Source organism: Rhinoraja longicauda, chromosome 12 (genome assembly GCF_053455715.1).
Source record: "Rhinoraja longicauda isolate Sanriku21f chromosome 12, sRhiLon1.1, whole genome shotgun sequence".
Taxonomy (NCBI): Eukaryota; Metazoa; Chordata; class Chondrichthyes; order Rajiformes; family Arhynchobatidae; genus Rhinoraja; species Rhinoraja longicauda.
This window is the reverse complement of record NC_135964.1, coordinates 30147318-30170395: the sequence shown is the minus strand read 5'-3', so window position 1 is coordinate 30170395 and position 23078 is coordinate 30147318. Positions and strand designations below refer to the sequence as shown.

At 43.1% G+C, this 23078-nt stretch overlaps 1 long non-coding RNA gene across 1 annotated transcript in view; it reads left to right on the top strand.

Annotated features, from left to right (window-relative positions):
• LOC144598547 (uncharacterized) overlaps nucleotides 1-23078 on the top strand; it is a 58462-nt gene that overhangs the window by 30142 nt on the left and 5242 nt on the right. The window contains exon 3 of the long non-coding RNA XR_013547874.1: nucleotides 19352-19428. This is a non-coding gene — a long non-coding RNA (uncharacterized LOC144598547). The remainder of the gene's footprint in view (nucleotides 1-19351; nucleotides 19429-23078) is intronic.

Here is a 23078-nt window from a genome sequence, read left to right as displayed (position 1 = left end):
AGTTTTATTATTCAATGATTATTTTATTGTATTATCACAATTCATTACCACAGCTGCCGTGGTGGGATTTGGTCCCAAGGTCATTTGTTCTATCCTCTGGATGACTAATCCTGCAGCATTCTGCTAGATGAGAGTGGTGTGGGGCTCCCACCCAACCGGCCTCCAGCCCTACCGTCTCACTGGATATGATTGGAGAAACTGCACAAAAAATCAAGTCACCTTCAATTTACGGCAGCAGAAAATTCACCAAGTCTGAACTGTTGGATATCCCAGGCCTCAAAAGGGGCAGCTACTCCCTATTTGGCTGCAAGCTAATTCCCAGTCCTGATTACCTTCTCTGGTACCTGCTCCACGACTATGCAACCGATCGTAGAACAAAGAACAAGAAACAGTACAGCGGGGCAACAGGCACCTTCTGCCTAATCCATAGATGCCGATCAAGATAACCTACTCCCATTTTGTGTTTGGCTCATATCCCTCGAAACCTTTCCTATCCATGCACTTGTCAAATGTCTTTTAAATGATATTAATGTACCTGCCTCATTTGCTTCCTCTGGCAGTTTGTTCCATACACCACCACCCTCTGTGGGAAAAAGTTGCCTCCCAGGTTCCTACTAAATCTTTCCTCTCTTGCTTTAAACCTATGGCCTATCATTCTTGATTTACCTAAGTTGGAGAAAATACCCTGTGTTTTATTCACCCTGCGGTTCCGCACATAGATGAGCACGTTGGTTTCTAAAGCTATACAATCCAATATTTGCCATTTTCATCCTGAGAAAAAGACTGACCATTCACTCTATTAATGCCTGACATAATTTTAAATACTTCTATCAGGCCACCCCCTCAGCTTCTGATGCTCTACAGAAAACAATCGAAGTATGTTCAACCATTCCTTATAGCTAATATCCTTTAATCCATTCAGCATCTTGGTAAGCCTCTTCCGCACCCTCTCCAAAGCCTCCACATCCTTCCTAAGTTTGGCAAATAGAACTGCACACAATACACCATATGTGGCCTGACAAAAGTTTTATACAGCTGCAGCATGACTTTACAACTAAAATAAACATAATTTATATCAATATACAATTGCCATTCATTTGATGTTTTACTTCAACAATTGCTAATTTGATTAATCACATAAAACATTCCACAGCACACATAAAACTAAGCCAACTAATTAAATGTTATAACGATTTCTCCAGTGGAACTGCAATTGTATACGGTAATTGTTTTCACTTAATTTATGCTGTTTTGTGAAATATTTCCTTGAACTTAATATTTAATAGGAAAAACTTAAAAGCTTCTATGATTTATGATTTCAAGAGTCCGTGGTAGAAATGAGCTTTTATTGACACAGTTTTTACAATGGGTAAGGGGTGCAAAAGGGACCAATTTCGGGACAGTCTTCAACAAATCAATCTGGCACAACTCCAGACCTCCTGGACAGGGCATATGTGAGGGGGCAAACACCTAAATGTGCACCCATGCAGAAATTGAACTGCAGCATGGTTTTGTGGTCCCTATGCTGCCACCATTGCCCATCCCATGCCCCCCTCGCCTCCTGTCAACCCACTACCTCCCCGTCCTGAGAATCCTCTATGAATAATGCTACCTTAATTGGTGCATGTGACAATAAACTGACCTTTGAACCTTTGACATAGTTCTAAGAACAATGCATACGTTACATCTGAAGGTGCAAAGACCAGCCATTCACATTAAAAATGGCAAGGAGACCCACTGTCCAATTTTGGACCTGCTTCAAGTTGGTATGTGTGGTTCCAGGCCCACTGCTACAGGGTAGGGCAAGCTTAGTCTATTTAGTTTACAGATACAGCGTGGAAACAGGCCCTTTGGCCCACCGAGTATACGCTGACCAGCGATCCCCATAAACTAACACTATCCTATACACACTAGGGGCAGTTTACAATTTTACCAGGTCAATTAACCCACAAACCTGTACGTCTTTGTAGTGTGGGAGGAAACTGGAGATCTCGGAGAAAACCCACACAGGTCACGGGGACAATGTGCAAACTCCATACAGACAGCACCCGGAGTCAGGATCGAACCTGGGTCACTGGCGCTGTAAGGCAGCAGCTCTACTGCTTCGCGACCATACTGTGATGGTAAAATGCATTTGTTTTCATATTTCTCATTTATAAATTGGAATTAATATAAATGACACATCCAATTTTTATTAGTAGCTTAAAGCTAATTGTAAATTCAGTACTTAATATAAATCCTGGCACATCTGCCTAATGACGCAGGATTCACCAGTGACAGTGGTTACTTCATGTGGCTGGCACACCAGCTCACCACGACATTACAAAGCTCTCTCACCGCCTCCGGTCAACCCACTCAGCAGCAGACCACAATTTCATGTTTCTTTTTTCAGTCAATACCTAAGGGGTAGCTGTTCCCAGAGCTGAGATGCACAGGACTTGGGTCAATTCATTCTCATGCGGTGCGTTTGACCTGCATTTGGCCTGCCATTCTTACTGACAGCTTGCAAACTGGAACCAATCTGATATTTCCACAGACATACATTCTAGTGTTTGACATTCCCATCTCGAAAAGAAAACTCTTACCATTTACCCTCTTTATACCTCTCATAATGTTAGACATTTCTATCACGTCAGCCCTCCTATTTGCCCATGTTTGCCCCATGTCCCTCGAAACCTTTCCTATCCATACATTGTCCAAATGTCTTTTAGATGATGTTAAAATCATAGAAGTTTTTGAGTTGTTCCTATTTTAGGTCCTGATGCAGCAGAGAGACAGTCGAGCCCAGAAACTAGATGACATAAAGCTTTATCCAAGACCAGCTTGGTGCCCCAGTGACACTGCCTCAATATAGATGCAGGTCATGTGTGTGAAATGTCCACATGGACACATGCTAGTAGGCATTCACACTTACAGCATAGTGTGTGCAAGGTATATTTTAACATCATGTGTGGGAAACTGTTCCATAGTTATAAGTCCTGATTGTGGCCAGCCTCACTTACTGAACATGTCCTTAACTAGAAGGATGGGACCTTATAGATCATTACCTTACCCCAAGTCTGAGTGTTCATCATTATCCAGGTCTTTTCTTCTTTACGTGGGACTCCATACAATCGCCACCAGCACCCTCGCCCCTCATCTCTTTGCTCAAAACTCCCGATCACCTCTCCGCCTTGCCACAATCCTCAGCACCCAGCACTTGATTGTTCTCTGAATGACCCTTCCCAGACCATTTGACTCTTCTATAGATCCGAAAGACCCATCGACTCATCTCCTCTCTACTGATGTCACGCCATTGATTGCATCTCTGCCCATTCCTCTTTGACTGTACCATTCCATGGACATTCTCATCTGGCTACCTTTGGAAAGAAGGTACTGGAGTCTGAGAACCGTTAGCCCTTCAGATTTAAGACCAGCCTCCTCCCATCAACTAACAGGCTCATAAACCACCCTGCACAATCCTATCTCAACACCAAACTACTGTGGACTGTGTATATTTTGCATTACATACTGTAGCTTGCACGATTATGTTCCAATTACTTTGCAGAAAATATTGTAATATTGTCTAATGTATATTTATTTGTTGTGTTGTGGTGTTCATGTGCCTGTCATACTACACCAAGTAAGAGTTCCATGGTTCCGGACCTGGTGCATATGACAATCACACACTCTGGACTTGAATCTCGACTCATCTCTCTGACCTCCCGCCATCTAAACACCAGCCACCCAACCCCCAATCCAACGTATGACTGACCCCTTACCCTGGTCTGATCCTCTCAACAGCCTCCAAATTCTCTCCCCACAAAACCTCAGGAGCTGTACGGCATTGAGCCTGGCGAGTGCTGGGAGGACTGGGCACAAAACTAGTATAAAACTCAGAAAGGCTCACTTTAATTCACGTGTCCAGACACCAGGGTTCAAACAGCGAGCACCAAGGGAGCTGTAAACATCTGCTCTTTGTGGACGGGGCGAGAGAGGGAGGGGGGGACGGACGGTTGGGGTGGGGAGGGGATAAGGGGCTGGAGGAGAGGGGCTGGGGGGGGGGGCGGTTGGGGTGGGGAGGGGATAAGGGGCTGGAGGAGAGGACCACAAGTAGCACCTATATTGATATTCATTGCAGGAAAATATATGGTGATGTATATCTTGATGTAACGAATGACGGGAACTGCTAAATATTGCAAAGTCAGCGAGGATGCAGGCAGGGGGAAAAATCAGCGCTTTGTGCCTAGATATTTTTAAATGGCCCGATAATTATCAAATCAGTTAGCAATGCTGGTATTATGTGTCTCTGGCTGTAGTCTGACCTCACTAGATGCCATCCCAACAGTTATGGTAGGGAATAACCTCTGCCTCAAATATTTCCTTACTAATTCCCATATTAAACAAAATCCAAGGGAAAGACAAAATAAAAGAGCACGTCCTTGTAACCAGAGTGTGTGTACTCAGCAATTGCCCCCTTCTGTGTCACTGAGCGCATGATGTCTGCTGTATTCTATTCCATATAAAATGTTAAAAGATTCCATTAATCCTCTATTATTCTGTTACTCTATTACCCCTCTTGGGTCTTATTTCAAAGATACTCTGTGCACACACAAACAAATGAGTGCACTGCCACACAGTCTCCCAAATGAGTCGACACACACCCCTCTGGTGTCCTGAACAAACCTTTTGCAGTTGGCAGCCCTATCTCATCAACCTACCCTTTGCTGTCTGGTACCTGGTCCCTTACGCAAACACACACACACTTTTATATTTACTTCTTCAGTTCTAAGGATGGGCTGCTACACTTAAAAATACTAACCCCCTTAGACTTCAGAGGCCACTAGCCATGTCACAGGTCATGAACATATCCTGGACAAGCCCCAAATGATGTGACCTCTGAACTGAGTCACATGGTGGCTGAGGCTGGTTAATATAAAAGTAATTCTATATCCAGAGAAACTGACATTCTCTTGCAAACACTCTCGGTAGAATCTCCAAACTCAAAGTACATAGAGTTTGTGTATGTTTTAAACACAAAGACAACAATAAACGCTTAACTACAGTTTCATTGGCACACAAAGACCCCAATAAACAATTAATTGCAGTTTTGATGGCTGTAATTATCTACTAAGCATTAACATTTTGAGTAAAGACATGTAACTTTGCAATATACTTTGCAACTTCACAAATGTAGCTGCCAAGGCACCTCTGAATTTTCAACCAGCTTTGTTGGGACAAGGTAATTCAAATGGATGGACGGAGAGGACGCTGGCGTTGTTTGTTCGCCGCTTCTCACCATTTCTCTTTTTGTATTAATTTTGCCGTTTTTGAAAAGATTTTCTCAGCTTGCAAAAATCCCTCTGCTTAAACTAATCCTTCTGCTTGACCTGGTATCATCTGCCCAGCTCTTCCACCGCTGCCTCCGCACCCTTGGACTCCGCACCCTTGGACCTCTCACTCCTGTCTGTGCTCCTGCCTCTGCTGGCTTGGACTGCTCCCCTGTGGGTTACCTGACAGCTAGCGCTGCAGTCATCAACTCGCTAACGCTACCGCTAACGCTAACAGCTGCCTGGCTGCCTGCTTGCCTGCTTGCCTGGCTACCTCCTCAGCCTGCACGTCCTCAGCTCCCTATTAACCCTTAGGCTGCTCAGCTTCCTCGATCCTCATAGGCCTTGCTCTGGATCAGCCTGTTGTGCCTGCTGTGACGTTTTGATCTCTCTGGGCTCTATGCTCCTTCGCTCCTGCCTGGCATGGCACTGAAGTACTTCGCTGCGAGGCTGCTCCAGCTCAACAACCACTCCACTCCGTCATGCATCTCTGCCATCATCAACCACGGACTTCTACGACGACCCAAATACATCCACAGAGGCTCCGGTCACAAGTTTGTCTACTCCCAGACCGGTCACTCCATCCCTGCACTCTGGTCAGCTGATCGGACTTCCACTCGTCCATTACATCATCATAACAACGCACACGAGCGTGCCCCCTGTCTACAAGCCCTGGCTAAATCACCCGTGTCCATCCACACCACACAAAGCAACATGAAGCTCACTCTGCTCAACATCCGGTCCCTCAACAATAAAAGCCTCATTCTGAATGACTTCATCCTGGAAAATAAACTGGACTTCCTCTGTCTGACAGAAACCTGGCAACAACCTCTGGATTACCTCCCACTCAACCTCACTACACCCAACGGATACTCCTACATCAATAAACCACGCTCGGAAGACCGAGGTGGTGGGATTGCCGTAATTCACTGACAGGACTTCAAGATCAACCTCATCTCCATTTCATCTGCTCCTTCATTTAAACACCTGGCTTTCAAACTCTCTGGCCACACAAAATTAGTCATGGCAGTTGTCTACCGCCCTCCCAAACCACACCCATCATTCCTTTCTGACTTCTCTGACTTTCTGACCCAGCTCTGTTCTCTCTCCCCCTCAATCCTCCTCCTCGGTGATTTCAACATCCATATGGACTCCACTGACTCCACAATAACCGCTGACTTCACTGAAATACTCAACTGCTTTAACCTCACTCAACACGTCAATTTTCCCACCCATAACCGTGGGCACATTCTGGACCTTGTCTGCTCCACTGGACTAAATCTACATCACCTCTCTGGCTCCGACCCCACCCTCTCTGATCACTTAGCCATCACCATGTCTGTCAACATTCCCACCCCAGCTCCAAGGCAAAAACGCAAAATCAACTTCCGCAAGCTGAACTCTGTTTCACCTACCTCGCTCTCATCCTCCCTCTCTGAAATAATGTCCGCCTCTCCCTTCGTTGACCTCCACAGCCCCTCTGACCTCACTGACTACTACAACCGCACTCTCTCCTCCTGCCTCGACCAGCTTGCACCTATAAAAACCAAAACAGTTTCCTTCACCCACTCTGCTCCCTGGTTTACCCCTGAACTCCGCGTGATGAAAACTCATGCCCGCCAACTTGAAAGACTCCGCAACAAAACAGGTCTCACAATTCACTCCCAAGCCTACAAAGACCACATACAGCACTATAAAGATGCCCTCTCCCTTGCCCACTCCACCTACTACTCTCAAATAATTCACTCTGGCTCCGGAAACCCAAAAACACTCTTCTCTACAATAAACAAACTCCTCAGCCCCCTGGACACCATCTCCCAATCATTCACAGTTGACAAATGCACCACTTTCCTTTCATTCTTCCAAAGCAAAATAGACAACATCTACAGCACCTTAACCACCAACGCACCTGCTCCCCATCAAACCACCTGCCCCCCCTTATCCTGTCAGCCCCTGCCTCAGTTCTCCCCAGTCTCCACCACCGACCTCTCTGACCTCTTCACAGGAATAAAAACTGCCACCTGCTCTCTGGACCCCATCCCCTCCAGCTTTGTCAAGGCCTGCCTTCCTGCTCTCTCTCCACTTATCACTGCAACAATAAACTCCTCCCTGTCCACTGGCATCGTCCCGCCATCCCTCAAAATCGCTGCTGTCACCCCCATTCTGAAAAAACCTGGCCTAAACCCTGACACCCCAAACAACTTCAGACCAATCTCCAACCTACCCTTTCTGTCCAAAGTTTTGGAACGTGCTGTAGCTTCCCAACTCAAATACCACCTCTCTACCAATAACCTGTATGAAACTTTCCAATCCGCATTCCGCTCAAACCACTGTACTGAAACTGCGCTCCTCAAAATCACAAACGACATTCTCCTCTCCTCCGACGCTGGCAACCTCAACATCCTCATCCTACTTGACCTCAGCGCCGCCTTTGACACCATAAATCACTCCATTCTCCTCACCCGACTTGAAACCTCCCTTAACATCACCGGCACAGCCCTATCCTGGTTCAAATCTTACCTCTCTGACAGACACCAGTTCATCTCCATTAACAACTGTAAATCCCCCACCGCTCCCCTCCCCCAAGGTGTCCCCCAAGACTCAGTCCTTGGCCCCCTCCTCTTCATCCTCTACCTGTTCCCCCTTGGTCAATTAATCCGCCGTCATGGTCTCAACTTCCACTGCTTCGCCGATGATATCCAGCTCCTCATCTCCACCAAGTCAATCTCCCTCACCACACACTCTACACTGACAAACTGCATCACTGAAATAAAATCTTGGCTTCAATCAAACATCCTCAAACTCAATTGCAACAAATCTGAAATCATCATCATTGGTCCAAAAACGCTCACCAAATCCACCCAAAACTTCATCCTCAACATTGATGGTCTCCCAGTATCCACCTCACCTCACATCCGGAATCTTGGAATCATCCTTGATCAAACCCTCTCCTTCGACAAACACATCAAACACATTGCCCGTCTCCGTCCATCCCTCTCCTCCACAGCTGCAGAAACCCTCATCCACGCCTTCATCACCTCCCGTCTGGACTACTGCAACAGCCTCCTCTATGGCGCACCCTCAAAAATCATCAATAAACTTCAATACATTCAAAACTCCGCTGCCCGTCTACTCACACACACCTCGATCCGTGACCATATCACCCCCGTCCTTTATAAACTCCACTGGCTCCCCATCCCCCAGAGAATCCAGTACAAAATCCTCCTCATAACCTACAAAACCCTCCATAACCTGGCCCCATCCTACCTGACCGACCTCCTCCACAGGCACACTCCCACCTGCACCCTCCGCTCTGCCGCTGCCAATCTCCTATCCCCCCACATCCGGACCAAACTCAGATCCTGGGGGGACAGGGCTTTCTCCATCGCTGCTCCCACCCTATGGAACTCACTACCCCAAACCGTTAGAGACTCCTCCACACTCACCACATTCAAAACATCGCTGAAGTCTCACCTGTTCAGTACTGCCTTCAACCACTGAAAGTCACCTCACCTTCTGTCTCCTTTCTCTGTTCATTTATTTATTTACTTATTTATCTATTTATTCATTTCCCTATGTTCTCAAAATCTCTGTAAAGCGTCTTTGAGTATATGAAAAGCGCTATATAAATAAAATGCATTATTATTATTATTATTATTAAAAGATTATGAGGATAGAAAACCCACACCCACCCAAAATGAGCATTGTGATATTGTTACGTACATAAATATCCCAATCATTGATCTACAAACGTGCCTATTGCCGCGTTTGATGTACCAAGTGACATAATAAAAGTCTGATCTGGCCGCTTTCTCCATCTCTAAAACAATAATGTGAAATAACTAAAGGTGAAGAATCTGGTTTGATGCAGGCCAATTAACATGCTCTATTGTTGTACATTCGGCTGATGCATACGAGAACAGACAGCCTGTGTGCAATGTACATGAGAACACATATTCTGAAGACTGCTTCTTGTTTTGAAATAATGGCTGCTAGTTCCACATAATGTTATAACCCTTGAATAATCCCGAACACCTTTATCCAAGTTATTTAAATAAATTGTAAAAGGTTGAGTTTCCTGCACTGAGCCCTGTGACAGCATTTGTTACACTTTGCCAACCAGAACCCATTGATGCTACTCATTTCCTGTTTGTCATTATTCACATTATTGATTCTTTTCCTTCTTAAATATCTATGTCAACTCTATCTGTGCTTTATATTTCTGGCTATATTCTAAAGCCTTCCTTTTTAATCCTTTAGTCATTCTTTGCTTGTTTATTATATCTGTCCAATCTGCTGACGTGGCACCTGTCTGTGCTCTCTTATCTTTGCTAAGTTACCATCTTTAATTATTCAGTTGCTGTGCCTCATCTTGGTATTTTTATTCCTTGCTGGGGAATATCTGTTCTGTGTATTCCAAAAGATCCCGTTGAATGTCTACATCTAGACGTACTAAAGTAATCCCTAACACCTTCGCCCAAGTAAGACAGTACGTCTACATCCAGACGCACTGAGCATTCGACGGCACTGGGCCTGTACTCGCTGGAGTTTAGAAGAATGAGGGGGGACCTCATTGAAACGTACAGAATAGTGAAAGGCTTGGATAGAGTGGATGTGGAGAGGATGTTTCCACTTGTGGGAGAGTCTAGGATTAGAGGTCATAGCCTCAGAATTAAAGGATGTTCTTTTAGGAAGGAGATGAGGAGGAATTTCTTTAGTCTGAGAGTGGTGAATCTGTGGATTTCTTTGCCACAGAAGGCAGTGGAGGCCAAATCAGTGGATATATTTAAAGCAGAGGTAAATCAATTCTTGATTAGTACAGGTGCCAGAGGTTATGGGGACAAGGCAGGAGATGGGGTCTGGAGAAAGAGATAGATCAGCCATGATTGAATGGCGGATAGACTTGATGGGCCAAATTGACTAATTCTGCTCCTATCACTTATGATCTTATGAAAGTTTAAAATACTGGTCTTGGATCTTTCTCTTGTATGAAATTGGCGCTATTATTAAATACACTACTAATAATCGACAAATGTTATACTTAACTCTATTCAAGTGCTCTGTTCTTGGTACTCTGTGTTTTTCCAGGTTTCGGTAAGGATTTGAATGAGGCATGCTCATTTGGGTTCAGATCGGGTGATTGAATTGGCCACTCAAGCATTGACCATTTTTTAGTTTTGAAAAACTCCTTTGTTGTTTTAGCAGTATGTTTGGGATCATTGTCTTGCTGTAGAATGAACTGCCAGCCAATGAGTTTTGAGGCATTTGTTTGAACTTGAGCAGACAGGATGTGTCTATACACTTCAGAATTCATTATGCTACTACCATCAGCAGTTGTATCATCAATGAAGATAAGTGAGCCAGTACCTTCAGCAGCCATACATGCCCAGGCCACAACACCCCCAGCACCGTGTTTCACAGATGAGGTGGATCTTGGGCAGTTCCTTCTCTCCTCCATACTTTGCTCTTGCCATCATTCCTTACATAAGTTAATCTTCGTCTCATCTGTCCACAAGACCCTTTTCCAGAACTGTGGTTGCTCTTTTAAGTACTTCTTGGCAAACTGTAACCTGGCCATCCTATTTTTGCGGCTAACCAGTGGTTTGCTTCTTGCAGTGTAGCCACTGTATTTATGTTCATGAAGTCTTCTTTGGACAGTGGTCATTGACAAATCCACACCTGACTCCTGAAGAGTGTCTCTAATCTGTCGGACAGGTGTTTGGGGATTTTTCTTTATTATAGAGAATTCTTCTGTCATCAGCTGTGGAGGTCTTCCTTGGCCTGCCAGTCCCTTTGCGATTAGTAAGCTCACCAGTGCATTCTTTCTTCTTAATGATGTTTCAAACAGTTGATTTTGGTAAGCCTGATGTCTCTAACAGTTTTATTCTTGTTTCTCATTCTCATAATGGTTTCTTTGACTTTCATTGGCACAACTTTGGTCCTCATGTTGATAAACAGCACTAAAAGCTTCCAAAGGTGATGGAAATAAATTGTCCATTAAAAAAATCCAGTGGGAAGCATAAATATGTAGATAAACCATGGATCTTGCTGCAGAATGCATGCAAGAAGAAAAATGTACTCGACAGGAAATTCCTAAAATGTAGAACAAAAGAAAATGAAAATAAATATAAGAGATATAAAAATAAATTGATAAGCATTATGAGATGTAACAAGAAGGAGTACTATATCAAATTGTTGGAAAAAAATAGAAGTAATATTCAGGGAACATGGAAAGTGATTAACAACATAATTAAAACAGGTATTGGGAAAGCAGATTACACTAGCTACCTTGTTAAAAATCATAATATAACCATAAATAACATAAAAGAGGTTGTTGATGAATTTAATGACTACTTTGTAAAAGTTGGGCCTACCTTAGCAAATGAGATTACTAAACCGAGTAGCAAGGACGGTCTAGAACATGAGAGCTCTGATAGAAATGCTCACTTCATGTTCCTCAGTGGAGTACACGAAAATGAAGTCATTGATATTATTTAAAAATACAGTAACAAAAAGTCTACTGATTACAATTCCATTGATATGACACTAGTCAAAAATATTATTGAATGTATAGTAAAACCGTTGACACATATAAGTAATCAATCCTTCCTCACAGGCACATTTCCCAACAAAATTAACATAGCAACAAGTCATTCCTGTCTACAAGAATGGAGACAGACATTTATTTTCAAATTACAGGCCGATATCTCTGCTTCCTCAATTCTTAAAAATATAAGAAAAATTATTTGCACAAAGACTTGAAAACTTTATTGATAAACATAATATACTAAGTGATCACCAGTATGGATTTCGAGCTAAAAGGTCTACCTCACTAGCGCTAATGGAACTAGTAGAGAATATTTCAACTGCAATTGATAATAAAGAATATAATGTAGGAGTATTTATAGATCTCAAAAAAGCATTTGATTCCATAGATCATGGTTTACTGATGAATGAGCTAGAAAGATATGGTATTGGAGGAATAACATACTCCTGGTTAAGAAGCTACCTTGAAAACAGATATCAGTATGTTCAAGTAAATAATTTTGATTCAGAACATATGAAGGTTACGTGTGGGGTTCCGCAAGGCTCGGTGCAGGGTCCACAGTATGGAAGTATGGGGAAACACCTACAAAACTAGCACTATCATATATCATATCATATCATATCATATATATACAGCCGGAAACAGGCCTTTTCGGCCCTCCAAGTCCGTGCCGCCCAGTGATCCCCGTACATTAACACTATCCTACACCCACTAGGGACAATTTTTACATTTACCCAGCCAATTAACCTACATACCTGTACGTCTTTGGAGTGTGGGAGGAAACCGAAGACCTCGGAGAAAACCCACGCAGGTCACGGGGAGAAGGTACAAACTCCTTACAGTGCAGCACCCGTAGTCAGGATCGAACCTGAGTCTCCGGCGCTGCATTCACTGTAAAGCAGCAACTCTACCGCTGCGCTACCGCTGCGCAATCTTTATATCGCAAAAAAGAGTGATAAGAATTGTCAATAAGGCTGGTTATAGACCCAACCAACCCATTATTTATGAAATCATATGCCCTAAAATTTATGGACCTAGTAGACTTTAAAACTCTACAAATAATGTTTAGAGCAAAAGAAAAAACACTTCCTGATTGTATCCAAGGTTTGTTTTCAGTGAGGGAGAGCAGGTATCCACTCAGGGGTAATTATATATTTGAAAAAATGAGGGTAAGGACAAATGTGAAAAATAGATGTGTGACTGTTAAAGGGGTCAATTTATGGAATAGTTGCAACAATGAATTAAAAACGTGTAGTAATATGTGTAAATTCAAGAAAATGTTCAAAAATATTATATTTGAAAGATACAAAATATGTGATCAACACTGAGAAATGAATGACGACAGGAATGGTAGGGTAGGCACAATAAGCTTGGGCTTATTCTGCCTACACCTTTTGTTTCGGTCAGAAAATATCATTTTTGATACAATGATTTCGTACTATTTAACTTTTACAATTGTATGGTCAAACTGTTGTATTGTATTGACTGGAAAATAAATTAATTAATTTTTTTAAAAAAAGACTGGAGGAAAGACTGGGTGCTGAGAGCTCTCTTGTACCTGCATTAAGGAGGCAGTTAAACACACCTGAGCAATTACAAACACCCGTGAAGCCATGTGTCCCAAACATTATGGTGCCATGAAATTGGGGGTATATATGTATAAACACAGCTGTAATTTCTACATGATGAAACCAAAATGTATAAAAATGGCCTTTATTAAAATCTGACAATGTGCACTGCAACCAGATGTGATTTTTTTCTATTACAAATCTCAAATTGAGGAGTACAGAGGCAAATAAATAAATGATGATTCTTTGTCCCAAACATTATGGAGGGCACTGTAGTTACTTTACTGTCTTAATCGAGGCATCTAGTTTTCTCCTATTACCATAGTAACAAGATCTTCCACCCACTGTTAATGCCATGGGCAATGTTTCAAACTGGACCCATTATTTCTTGTCTCACTACAACCAGGTGGCCATTGTCTTGTCTTCAATGTATTAGGCCTCTGAGCTCCAGTGAAGCCAGGCAACTCCCTGGGTGAATAATAGTGTTACTTTGCAACACTGTTCCTTTATCTCATGGAGGTCATGTGTTAGTCTGTAGTTATAACTATTTCACAGTTTAATTGGCACCAATTGCTTTTCAAAACAATTTCTGAAATTGATTCCGTGATCAATCACTCAATACATGGTGAATTACTCTTGCAATTAAGTCATTAACAATCTCAGAGAACATCACACACTATTAACCACACTCATGCACAGGAAGCTCCAAATGTTTGTTCAAACTGAAACCTTAGGCTATTCTTCTGTTCTGGGATGGTGGCTTTTAACCCTTGTGTAGGAAGGAACTGCAGATGCTGGTTTAAACCGAAGATAGACACAAAAAGCTGGAGTAACTCAGTGGGACAGGCAGCATCTCTGGAGAGAAGGAATGGGTGACATTTCGGGTCGAGACCCTTCTTCAGACAGTCTCCCATTCCTTCTCTCCAGAGATGCTGCCTGTCCCGCTGAGGTACTCCAGCATTTTGTGTCTATCTTTCACTTTTAACCCTATGTCTTGATTAAATTGTTAACACATTCTTCTCTCCATTAAAAAGGAATGTCATTTTTGTAGTGCTGTTGCTACATAGAGACATTTATCAATATCTGATTGAGCAACAGTATGGCCTGGAATTCAATAGGCCCCAGTATGTAGACAAAAGGAACTGCAGATGCTGCGTTACAAAAAAAGACACAAAGTGCTGGAGTAAGGGGTCAAGCAGCTTCTCTGGGGAACATGGATCGGCGATATTTTGGGCCAAGACCCATTTTCAGATCGATTGTAGTAGGGGGAGAGAAAGCTGGATTAGAGGTGGGTGTGGGACAAAACCCGGCAAGTGATTGGTGAAATCACAGGGAACTGGTTTAAAAAGTTAGACACAAGATGCTGGAGTAAATCAGAATGAAGTAGGAAAAAAGAAACACAAGGCGCTAGAGTAACTCAGCAGACCAGACAGCATCCCTGGAGAACATGGATAGGTGATGTTTCAGGTCAGGACCCTTCTTAGGACTCGAAGACTAAAGTTGGGTCCTGACGCCTGTCCATGTTTTGCACTGGTGCTGCCTGACACAGCTAGGGGGAGAGGTGGAATGTGGAGAGGGGACAGTGTGGAACGGTGCGGAGGGGGAGAGGATGACCGGGCAATGGGAGAGTGGGATGGGGCAGAGTAGGAGAGTGCGGGACAGTGGATGGGGAGAGTAGGATGCAGTAGAGAGAGGGAGAGAGACAGAACAGATATGGAGAGTAGGACGGGATGGAGAGGGGGAGTGGGATGGGGCTGAGACAGGGAGATGGATGGGATAATGTGGGAGATTGGAATAGGGCAGAGTAGTAGAGTGGGACAGAGCGGAGGGGGAGAGTAGGACAGGACAGAGAGGGGAGAGGGACAGAGTGGATGAGGAGAGTGTGATGGGACAGAGAGTGGGAGAGTGGGACAGGGCGGAGACGGGGAGAGGGACAGGGTGGTTGTCACCCATTAGACCCTCACCACTAGCTACTCTATGTGTGTTCAATGGTTGGGGCAGAGAATCATAGAGGGGACAAGACCTTGCCCCAATGGCAATAGTTTCTACAGTTTGGACAGAAGAAATTTTGGGTCAGGTCTTGACTTCAGAAGTAGGGGAATTGCTACAATTAGTAAAGAAATGGTAACAACACACTTGTGATTGAGCAGAGTCAGCCTAGATATATGAATGGAAAATTATGCATGATAAACCTATAGAAGGGTTTTTTGTGGTTGTATGAAGCAAAATAGATAAAGCAAAAACTAGTGTGTGGTGTGTTTGGTCTGTCAATAGATTTTCAATAAGGTGCCACGCAAGAGATTACTTTACAAAATACGAATGCGTCAGATTGGGGAATAAGGGAGATAAAGTGGGGCACCTCCCTGCTTGCTGTGTTCCCCTGTCGCAGTTAGAAGGAAGACTGAGCCACTGGGACAAACCCGAGACCACCAGCTTCACTGTGTGGTCAAGACTGGGCTGCCGGGAAGAAGCCCTAGACAGGCAGTGCCTCGACTGAGTGGCTGGGCAAGCCTGAAATGCCAATGCCTTGCTGCCCAGAGACAACGAGAGACTGAACCCACACACAGAGGCAAAGACTGAGCTGCCAGGTTAATCCAGAAACTGGCAGCGTCGCCTCTTCAAGCCCAAAGCTGAGCCGCCAGGATAAAACTGATACTGTCAGCACTCTCTCTTGAGACAAGGGTGAACTGCAGGGAGAAGCCTCAGATCGCCATACCTCCTCCTGCAACACCAGGACTGAGCTGCCGGGACAATCCCGATCTCACCAGAGCCCTGATGGCGAGGGACAGTGCCCCATGCGGTCCTGGACATTCTTGTCCCTGTAAATAAAACATATCACGTGAGTTCACCCTACTGCAAGTGTCTGCGTGGTCACTGCCAAACCTGGTGTCATCCCTGATGCCACACAGGTGGATGCTGGGGTAATGCTTTCCCAGGCTGGGATGCTGAGACACAAAGGGTCACATTCTCAAAATACGTGGACATTAATATTTTAATTTATTAAGGGAATCAAGGAATATACTAGGTTTGTGTGGGAAAGCGACACTTAGGTAAAGCCATCATGATCTCACTAAATAGTTTAGCAGGTGGATGGTCTACACCAGCTTCTATTCTGTGTGTGTTTATACAAGCTATTTAGATTTTTGATTCAGAATGTCGAAGAAAATACTCATAAAAAGTTCTCCTAACTGAGTGTTAAACCTATTTAATTAAAGTGATGCCTCAAGAGGCTATCTACAAGTAAGCAAGTCTTTCCCTACCCCTGTGGCAAAGTATCATTGCTGACATGGAAAGATATATTTTAATCTGGCACCCATGAGACAAAAAAAACTAGATTTTTCCATTAAGTAAATAAATTTTATAATAACACATACAGAAGTGTTTATTTCACCAATTTGTGTCACCTTTCATGCATGTAATTTTTCATTGTCATGGCTATTTAATATTGCAGTGAAATGTAATCTACATTAACAGCTGCCAAGCAGTGCAGTGTTTCAGGAGCTATAAGCCCATTTCTGTTCTTAAAGTGCTTACACGTGTCACTCGACAAGTGTGAACCATTTAGACACTTCTATCCGCACCTTTTCTTCAAGCAGGCATGAAATTAACATTGGGATAATTTTCTGTAAATGGTGCAACACATTTTATGCAGTTATAAAGACCAGAAATGTTCTAAGTTAAGTTTGCAGTCCTTCCTGGTTCTTCGTGGTAAAGTTGCTCAATTAATCGTTGGTGTGGTTTTCCATCGTTGGCCAGCTCCTGCATGGATGTGGATAGCAGCTTCCTCAGCCCTCCTTACTAGTACTTAGAGATGGAGACGGGGAACAGAGGAATGGAGAGCAACTCCCAGCTTTGACCGGTGTTCCAGAAAGCACTCAATCACCTGCAAGAAAGAAAGTGGACCATGAATGGGCACCATGTACAAAATAAAGGGAAACACTCCAGATAGTACACAGTATTACAGATATACTTGCTCAAAATGTAAAGTAAATCCAAGCCAGCCACAAATATCAAATAATAACACTGAAGAAAACCATTGCAGATACTTTCTAATGAATGAATGCTATTACAATCCTCAGTGGGTTATACGAAGCTTCCAAAAAGAGAATTAGACAACCTGTTCCAAAATGCAGTGATTCCCTTCAAAAATACAAGGGATGTTTAACACTTTTTAAAAATCATAACATGTACTCACAGGCACAGTCATTCAAGTCATAATTTATTTTGCCAACTGAATTAGTTAAGGATTTTTGTTATCTTTTACATTACACTGAAGCCCATTTATAAAATAGCCGACAGACTAACAGCCGATGAATTCTATGAAGCAGGGTCCCTGCACAAGATTATTTTCTTGTAAATCCAAGCTACAGCTCGAATGTTTAAAGAGAGCAGCTCACTTGGAGGGAAAGCCTTTGCTTTCCCTGCTAATGTCGGTTTCCTATTCATTTCCAGCTCTCATCAGTCAGGTGAGCTGTGAGGAATCCTTGCGATGTTCACCCGATTGTGCAATCAAGGCACTCAGCGATAAGATTCACTGGGAGGAAATGACAACAGCAACAGGGAAATCATCCAGTGAAGTAGTCCATTTATGTTCACAAATCGCTCAACGAGTTGAAAGGAATGCATTTTGTTGGCAAATGGATTATTTATTTAAACTTACTTCGCTCCATTCCCATCAGAGATTCTGATATGGCTGCTTTTAAGCACAAGTCAGTGATTCCTGGTGTGTGGGACCCAGAATATAGATGTTAAAGGAAGCATGGAAGGGTTGAAGGAAGGCAGCACAAGGACAACTACAAGTGTAACAGGGATTCACTGAAGCTCGATGCTATGCATTAGTTAGCCTGCCTGGATGACCCCTGGAAGCCCCAAATTAACAAGCATTGCTTTAAGGCATGTGTGACTTCAGAATACAACCCCAGTCCCCCATCAGTTGTATGGCAATTCAATTCTCAGCACTCTCAGAAATATACTGATCGACAGCTCATTATCACAATGTATACTTTGGTTTTATTTTAGGAAATGCTTGTTATTTGCAAATGCAGAATATTGCAGATGCTGGAAGTAATATCTTTAAAAATACACGGGAAATGGAGAAACATTCAACAGGTCAGGCAGCATCTTAGTAGAAAGAAACAGTTAACACTTCAGGTCGATGACCTTAGATCGCAACTTAATATTCCTCAGCAGTAAGACCTATTTTTCTTTTTCATTTTGTCTTGCCTCCAGTCTTATTGAGAGTGGTAGGAAATGACCACTGATGAAGCAAATCATGTCTCAGCAGCAATTGTTTACTTCCATTGTACCAGGCCAGATGCAAACCAGTAAGCCAGCTTGTCATCTTAACTGCACACACATTTGTATTCTGTTTAGTGATTCATCCTATTCTGTACAATTATCGAGTTACCACAATGCTGGCTCTCAGTTGTTTTCCATGGAGCTTTAACATTTTTGCAGATTTAGAAGAGACATTTGGAAAATGCTGCTGTGTTAGAGAAGTAACTTGGACCTCAAATTTTATTTCTATTAATATAAAACTGTTCAAAAGTTACCTTCACCACTTTTACTTTTAAATCTGTTTATAGTTCGTCGGTAATTTGTTCCGTTATCTTTGAAAAACAATGAAAGACACAGGCAGTTGTCCTCCAAAATGGTCGCGCACTCCTTATTTCCCACACTGCAATGTCATTTAAAAAATACCTTTCATTCATTTGTTCTATATCTCTCTATGTCACCGTCTATATCTCTCGTTTCCCTTTCTGCTGACTCTCAGTCTGAAGAAGGGTGTCGATCCGAAACGTCACCTATTCCTTTTCTCCAGAGATGTGGTCTTACCCGCTGAGTAACTGCAGCGTTTTGTGTCTGTCTTCGGTTTAAACCAGCATCTGCAGTTCCTTCCTACACAATGTCATTTCCTTGTTCTGCAGCTCTTTGTGCATTGGATCAGCAGTGAGGAGAGTGGAGGAAGGAGCTGGCTACAGAATGATTCTTGTGGCAAGAGAAGGTATGTTGTCCCTGGTCTCTGTGTGAATGAGAATGATTCAAATATCGCAATCAGCTCTGCAAGGGAATGTGGGGAAATGCTTTTAAGTATGAAAATAGGCACCAAACCAGCTACATGGCTGTAAAATATGTATTAAAGAAACGCAAAGCTGTAAAATCTGAAATAAAAGCGGAAAATTCAGATACTCAACAGGTCAGGCAGCACCAGTGGAGAGGAAACAGTGAATGCTTCCGGTCAGTGAGTTACAATAAGCTACATTTTCATAGAAAAAGCTATGAATAATTATAAACTAACCACTTCTACAAGGAAGCAGCAGGCAGACACGATCAGTTCCATTGTGCTAAATTAGCCCTAATGCACTGCAGAGATGAGACAAATTTGATCTTGATGTTTATAAGTTAGTTTTTTTTTTGACACAGCCTGTTGAATTTCCATTATCTGCATTTTTTTTCTTGTCAATAAACGTTCAGTTAAATTTCCATTGCAGTCAATGCTAATTTAGAGTGGTATTTAACCTGGAATTAATCAACCGCTCTCCTGCCAGAAATAGTTATTTGTTCTTCCAGTGAGGCCAATATCTAATTTTAAAACGTACTATTCGTAAGGCTGGATTTGAGCCATTATCACATGTGTTTGAAGATATGCGGCAAAAATTGTCCTGGATTTAATATCATTCTATGAAGTATCCCAGTGAAGGAAAAGAACTGACCTCAATAGAAGCTCCAGCAAAAAAAAACACACCATTTTTTATGTTGTTTTGAGGAAGTTGAAGATTACTTTATAGGTTGCTTGAGAAATTTAAAGGAAAAGTTATCTCGCCAGAGGTTTATTGTTCCCAATGATGCCACCTCTGCAAATTTTCCTGCATGAAGCTTACATTCCCAGTGGAATGAATATTGACTTCTCTAACTTCAAGTAACCCTGGCTTTCCCCCTCTCTCCATCCCCTCCCCCCCCTTCCCGGTACTCCGACCAGTCTGACTGTCCCCGATTACATTTTATCTCTGTTTGCTTTGTTGTCACCTTCTCCTTGCTAACAATGATCTATTCCACATTTTCCTTGACCGTCATCCCCTTTGATGTCTCGTTCGCACACCTTGCACTTCCTCGACTCTGTGTCTCCCTCTCCCCTGACTTTCAGTCTGAAGAAGTGTCTCGACCCAAAACTGTGGGGTGAAGGAGGGAGGAGTGAGGGGGAGGGGGGAGGGGAGGAGGGAAGGGGAGGAGGGAGGGAGGGGAGGGGAAGGGGGAGAGGGAGGGGGCAGGAGGCGGGGGGATGGGGGAGGGGAAGGGGAGGAGGGAGGGAGAGGGAGGAGGAGGGGGGAAGGGAGGGGGGAGTGGGAGGGGGTGGGGGGAGGGGAGGGGAGCGGAGGAGGTGGGGAGTCGGGGGGAGTGGGGGGAGGAAGGGAGGAGTGGGGGAGTGGAGAGGGTGCTGCACCAATGCAGGAGATGTTTGGGCCCAATGGGTTCACTTGGACTAGTAACTGTGAAATCACTGCAGATTTGCTTCGAAATGGAAATTAATACAACCTTTAATAATATTAAAACGCACTCACATGGTTTAAATATAATTTTCAAACCAACACATCCTGGATTTTAAAATGCAGATTCAAGTCCCTGAAATTGTAGATCTCTTATCTGCCAGAACAGTCTAAAATAACTGTTCTCTCATGCTTCACACATCCACTGCCTTAAAGTACCGCGAAGCAATCAGAAAATGAAAATTATATTTTTGTGCTATGAAATCTGTTTTGTCACAACAAATTGTAAGATGCTGCTAAATGTTCTGTCAAGATGAAGGAAGATAAACAGCAACAATCTTAAATTCAGCTACACTCAGTCTACATTGACTGCATTCTCAGCAATGACTCATAAAAGATGAGCAACTACTCTTCCATCTTATTTGTTTTCCAAAGCCCCGTGTGTTAACTAGTCTTCCAGATTAATACCTTTGGCTTACAATGTGTTTATTTCTCCTGCTACAGGGCATGGGTTTGACTGAATGTATATTCAAACCACGGTATAATCACAGCTAATAATAGTTTTCCATTTATTCATAGACATCTCTTCTTAAAGTCTTTCTTTCCGAGTTTTACTTGGATAATCTATTTTAATTTATTTTAAACTTATCTTAAACTCTATCTCCAATCTCAGTGAGTTGGCAGCTGGAACTAATTCTCTGTGATGAGTGGGTACGTGGGCTTGAGTCACAATCCACTGCATATCGCTCAGGGAAGTGGAGGATATCAGAGATGCCACAATCATGGAGATCTTCATGAAAAGAGGCATGTCCAATTGCAGAGGGATCTCCCTGCCATCTGTCACAAGGAAACTCATCATTCTGATCCTCCATAGACACAGTGATCTTAGCACAGTTGCAGCACAGCACAGTAGAGCTGCTGCCTTACAGTGCCAGAGACCTGGGTTCGATCCTGTCTAGGGGTGCTGTCTATACGGAGTTTGTACGTTTTTCCTGTGACCACATAAGCATTTCCAGGTGCTCCTCCCACACCCAAAGATGTGCAGGTTTGTAGATTAATCGGCTTCTGTAAATTGACCCTAGTGAGTAGGATGGAACTAGTATAGGGGTGATTGCTGGTCGGTGTGGACACGGTTAGCTGAAGGGCCTATTTGCACACTATTTCTCTAAACTAAACTAAGGCAATGCAGGGGCAACACCAGCCATTACAAAGTGCCTTTGGTGACTGTAAAATGTATTTTATTGTTTTTAGTTTAGTTTAGTTAGAGATACTGGTTAAGAGGGGCTATGGAAGACCTTCATCAAATGTGTCTACCCACAAAAAGCAGTCTCCATCTTAAACTTGCTCGATGACAACACACAAGCCAGGATGTTAACTAAGCAAGGGTGCGATCTTGCTGTAACATTTTTCCCAATTCCCAAACCTCAATTGTCAATTTATCACATGAAGGCAGTGCTTGTGATGCTCACAGCCAGAGGTCAAACCAAGCCACTTTGGATGACTTCACTGAAGTATACAACAGGACGGGCCATCTACTCAATATATACAAACAAAGATCCTCTCTCAACTTCTCTTTACTGCACCACATTGCCCTCCAATAATAAAGATTCACAGCCACACCTGAGAAAACATGGAGCACTTCCCACATCACGGGGCTACTTGGTGTGTTAAATGTTGATCAACAATGAAGATTTCTTGTCAAGCTTTTCCATTTCAAAGCCCATTTCTGTATTGCTCGTTGAAAGCTATGGCCTCTGTCAATTGCTTTCACAGTGGGAGTTGTGTCGTGCTCCCTTTTGTTACATTATTAATTATATCACTTTTAAATCCCTAAGACATACTGCTGTCCATCGGATTTCTATTTCAACAGAATGGGGTTCACCCAGTATGTCAGCTTAGTGACAAATGACAATGGGTATAGTCATCCCTGCTCCATTCTTTGTTCCTTTGCAAGCATTCACTCAGATGGTAGCTTATGCAGAGGATATATACCTCGTCGAGGTTAGGTAATAACGTGGCATCCAAACGTTTTATCAAAAAGTTCAGAGACGTTTGGATTAGGCCCTTGTTACTTCTTACCGCAGATTGGCTTTCAGTTGGAATGTTGCTTTCAGTTTCTTTGTTGTCTTTCTCAGCTGGTAGTTCGCAAAGATTATCTGTAGTTCTTTCA